The sequence below is a fragment of the Manis javanica genome, chromosome 2 (assembly GCF_040802235.1).
Source record: "Manis javanica isolate MJ-LG chromosome 2, MJ_LKY, whole genome shotgun sequence".
Lineage (NCBI taxonomy): Eukaryota > Metazoa > Chordata > Mammalia > Pholidota > Manidae > Manis > Manis javanica.
In genome coordinates, this window is record NC_133157.1 from 42,964,132 (window position 1) to 42,969,431 (window position 5,300).

At 39.0% G+C, this 5,300-nt stretch overlaps 1 non-coding gene across 1 annotated transcript; it reads right to left on the reverse strand.

Moving 5' to 3' along the window:
• Positions 1–1,981: 1,981 nt before the first annotated feature.
• LOC118972796 (U6 spliceosomal RNA) lies at positions 1,982–2,088 on the reverse strand. The gene has a single exon (XR_005061883.2). It is a non-coding gene; the product is annotated as a U6 spliceosomal RNA (small nuclear RNA).
• Positions 2,089–5,300: the final 3,212 nt, after the last annotated feature.

Genomic DNA, 5,300 nt, shown 5'->3' on the forward strand with positions numbered 1-5,300 from the left:
ATAAGATTTCAAGATACTTATTTGTTTCTACTTAGAGGAGGATGGCAGATACAAATATGGAAGGATCAGGGAACAAGGATTTTTACAGAAGATAAACTAACAAAGTCGTAGCATTGGTGTGTAACTTGATGATCTACCAAGTCTAAAACTCTGAGGGAAATGGAAACAAGGGACAAGGAGTGGGAAAAATGCATCTCTATATTTTGTGTCAATTCAACTCAGTTCAGTTCAATCAGTTCAGTTCAGTTTAGTTCAATTCAACAAATATTTCTTTGAACCCTCAGTGAAGAGCAGGCACTGTCCCAGATGCCAAAACAACTTAGTTTTCTTTAAGGTTTTGTGTGACCAAGCAAAACAGAACTAATAATATTGATATCTTTGAGAAAGTCATTTCACCTCCCTGGGCCTCAGTTTCCTCATGTATTAAATGGTGATTTCTTTCAATCGTTCATATTAGGTGACATTCCCTAGGGGAAGGCTGTGCTGTAATTGAAAAAAGCACTGTATTAACATCTTGCATAGAGTAAGCCATCGAATCTTGGGAATTATTTTGTTGTTGTTGATCCTAATTGTTATTCTTAACTCAAAAGTGGTGTACTGGTATGGTGTGTACACTGTGACCACATAGATATGCACCTGGTTCCTGAGGTGGAAAGCGGCTCTGTGACCAGCAGGATGATTTTGAAAGTTAAATATTCCCCCAAATGAATATCTCTTTGAATAACCGAGAAGTTTCTGGCAAGATTTTAATTGGTGTGGGGTTTATGTTTGTCAGCTTGCAGCAAAGAAATATTTTATTAAGCTAACACTTACTGAGGTCTGGTTCACTAAATTGTTGTAGTGCTCTTTCTGCATAAGGATTCTCCACCTGATTGACATTAGGCTTTGCCGTATGACTTGCTTTAGCCAATAAAATGTAAGGAGGAATTAGATGTGCCACTACTGAATGGAAGTTTTAAGAGAGACCATGAACAATTACTGTGTTCCCTTTCTTTCTGCCATGAGACCAGCCATGTTCCAAGGTGTGGGGCATCCACCAGCCTGGGATTTGACAGAAAAACACTGTGGAACTACCCTGTGGAACTGTACTGTGATCAAGGACCAATGTTTTGTCATTGTAATCTGCTAAGATTTCTTTTTCAATTGCATTATAATCCAGTCCACCCTGACTACACTGTGCTTGCTATTGAGAAATATAGTCCTGAGCAAGGCAAATCTGATCTTAGGTCTTTTATGAATATTTCAGTCAAGCAAGATGTTAAAGCAATATTGATGCATAAAACAGTAGAGTATGCAATGCATTCATATATTAAGGGAAACAAACCTCGCCTTGTGGTCATGAAGACCATCTTGATATGCATTTAAGCTGACAGTTTACAAATTAGTAGGAATAAAACTGGGCAAAGGCCAGGAGGAGGAAGAGAGTTTTGCTAACAGAAAGAAAATCACAGGCAAAAAGGCATAAAGGCAAGAAAGGTCATGGGGGAGTTGAGGAACTCTTTGTTAAATATGGCTGCAAGGCAGAGTAAAGGGGGAACTGAGAAGGAAGTTGGCTGATGAGATAATATCAATAATAAAAATACTGAGGATTTATTAGCTTTGTGCTAAGTGCTTTACATACATTTCCTCATGATTATTAGCACCATTTTATAGAAGAGGAAATTGAGCCAGAGAGAGGTTTAATAACTTGCCAGTAGCCACACAGCAGGGATGTAGTTTTATCTGAAGGGCGATAGGAAATCACTGGATGGTGTTATACAGGAGATCCTCATGGTCAGATTCATATTTTAGAAAGATCATCTGGCTGCAGTGGGTTCCCAGTTCACAATCCCATTCTGGTTGGAGGGAGTGTAGGCCTCATTTTCTGCTGCTCTTATCAATCTGCCTGTATTGACTAAGGCAGTTGGCAGAGGGAAGATGATAGCTGGAGTGCCACAGAGGTCATTTTTTTAATGCTTTAAAAAAATTAATAGGTTTTACAATAAATATGGAACACTTCACGAATTTGTGTGTCATCTTTGTGCAGGGACCACGCTGATCTTCTGTGTATTGTTCCAATTTTAGCATATGTGATGTTGAAGTGAGCACAGAGAAGGTCGGTCACGTTTTGAAGGAGTCAGGGTGATACATGCAAGGAAAATATATTATGGGTCTCTAGAGCATTAAGATTTATATAATAGTTTTAAGAACAATATAAACATAACAAATTGATCCCTCAAAGAGCTTTTATACTTAATTCAAATAATGGCTATGATATGACAGCAATATTTTGAGCATTTCATTTTACTTTTGACTATAAAATAGAAAATATAGTGGGTAAGTTAAAGGCAAAGCCAAAAATCTTTAAAGCAGATTTAGTTAGTGGTCCATGTGGTCTCCCCTCCTTGTTTACTGAGGTTGAATAATAGTGATCACAATTTGTGTTTCTCTGTGTCATAAGAGGAGAGATATATATTCCAAGAGGAGAAAGAGTTCTTCATAAATGACAGTGACATCTCTGACAGTTGTTTTCTGGGAGTTGTTTGGAATCCATCAGAAGCCTCTGGAGACATGGGCCTGACTGAAGAGGTCCCCAAGTCAAGAGGCTAGGGACTGTGATTAATATGAATTCTGTTCAAGTCTTCATGGATCTCTTCTGTTTCAACAGAATTCGAAGGAAGAACTGTAGGTGATTTTGACATTTATAGTTTGCTTCCTATAACACCTTCTTTGCATCATCCCCAGAACCCCAACTCTTATCCTTTCCCTCCCTTTCCCTTCTCTTCTTTTTCCTAACCCTTACCTGCTTACTCCCTTGGCTAGTCTTTTTTCTCTTCTAAAACAGTCTCTGCAGAAAATAACATGCTAAAAATGAGCTGACTGTCAATATGCATAGGAAGATTTATTGCAACAGAGAAAGGATGTTATGAGACATTGTGCATATTAATCTTTCCATTTGGCCTATAAAGACCGAGTTTGGCTCCTTTCACTTACATGCTTTTAAGGAGATGCAGTTAGGTCAGAGCAGGAGATTTGGGGGTTGATAGAGATTCACAGCTTCCGTCCAGGAATACACAGCAGCTCTGCAGTTGGGGCTTCCCGTTAACAGCCACAGGCACTGCGGCCTTTGAGGTGCCATTGCGAGAGGCCAGCTTGGCGGAGGTTTTTAATGCCATTCTTTCCAAACAAACTGCCTAGGCAGAGAAATGTCAGGAAAAAATCAGTGCAGGTTTTGGGATGGTTTTTTGAAGTTTTCTTCCAATAACCAATAATGAGTTGCAGGCTTTGATAGCTCTTTTTATAGGTTTTGCAGCAGCTGGATCAAAATCTAATGAAGATGTTTGCGTCTGACAATGGCAGTCCTGCACATTTCTATCCTATTTCTTGAGTGCACAAATGCATTTCATTTGGGAACATGAAAGGCATATTTAGTGACAACTGATGGTTCTTTGTTTTTTAATTCCCAATAATGTCTTCAGTAAGTGCTTTTGTTAACATTTTTGCATTATACAATAGGTGACACAGGAAGATAATCCGTGTGCTGAAAGCAATTAAAGAGTTTATATCCAACTTGTTCTGCCTATTAAATGGATCCATTCGGCATAGAAGCACATTAGCATCTTTACAGTGGAATGATTGTGGAAATAGTTTATTCATGGGGCCTGTGCATCTTCCTCCTGCTGCAGTAAGACATATCTTCAAGATCGGAGAAAAGGAATGAGCCATTTTTCTCCCTGTGGAACTGTAAACAGAAGTAAAACTATTAATAGATGCTGTAGCTAATCCCAAGAAGCTGCAACTGAGAGATTAAATAATGTTGTGAAGGGAGAAAGCTAGAATGAAAGGAGGGGTGGAGGGAGGCAAGTTTCCTGATCGCTGAGCTGCATTAGACAAGGACACACTGAAGGCCTGCAGCTGATAATGGGATTGACAGCTGGTATAACAGGGGATTCCTGTTTTCAGCAAAGTAAATATCACTTCATTTCTTTCCTGAGAACTCTTCTAATGGGAAGATTTATTCTTTATTTTTTAGGTAGTTGAGATGATTTTAAATGGGGTATAGATGCCATGGAGATGCAGCTGAGCCTAAAGGGGACAAATGGGCTTGGTGAACAAAAAATCGTGTTTTTAAAAAGAAACCCAGAGATCTGGGAGGCCTTCATGTAAATTCACAATTTCAGACTGGGACCCCATTTTTATTGCCACATATAATGTATTATAACAAGAGGGATTGGAATATAATTAAATCTTTTGCCTGGAATATTAGAAATGATTAAATATCCCTAAGTTTTATTCTTACTAATACTCTTGGACTTTTGTTCATCCTCTCTTCAATAAATAACATTTTGACTGAGAGGCATTATAAATCAGCAGTTCTGACAAGGAAGGTCACGTGTCTTTGGATCTTCCCACACACCATGAGGTTGGTATTCCTGATATAACTTAGTAATACTCAAGTGTGGTCCATGGTATCATCATCTTAATCGTGACTTGGAAACTTACTAGAAATGCAAATTAACTGGCCCTACACCAGTCCTAATAAGCCAGGATCTCCAAGGATGAGCCCTAGCAATGTGTTTTAACAAGTTCTACAGGTAATTTTTATGCCCACTAAAGTTTGGGAAGTAATTTTTTATAATTGAGAAATCTGAAACTCAGAGTGTTTGGGTAGTCTGTTAAGATCATATGCCCTCAGAGAACAGAGCTGAATTTTGACTCAGGATTCCTTATTATGTCCCAAAGCAGGATCTTTTACAGAATCACTGAAATACCTAGTGACCCCTTTTGGGGTCAGGAGCATACTTGATCTCTGAAGATGGTTTCATTAGGGATTGTGACTGAGGATGCTTGGAATCTATGAATGATTTGAGGTGTTGTTTCTCTGCCAGAATATAAATTCTATTATCTCTGCCAATGTGCCTAGCTTCTGATAGAGGCCCAGCTGGCCCCCTTTCCGGTATGTTAAGAGATGAGGAAAACTCCAAGGGTGACTGGTATGTAGGTCAGAGGATGAAAGCGTGTGGCACCCCTCTATTTCACTTACTGAAACACTATGCAGAGGAGTGAACGTTGATCATCTCTCAACATTTTTGTATCTATTAATAGATTGCTTAAGCTCTTGGTGGGAGAAGAGATTCTGGCATGTTATAGAAGTGAATCAAATTTACTTGTGATTGCAGATCACTAAAAATCAGCAGTGAATTGACCGAGATCATGGAATTCATCAGGTGCCTGAGAATATAGACCAGCATACAGAGAAAGAGACTTATGGATGTCTGGCCCTATTAGCTATCATTCTCCAAGCTTGAACAGGCATTAGC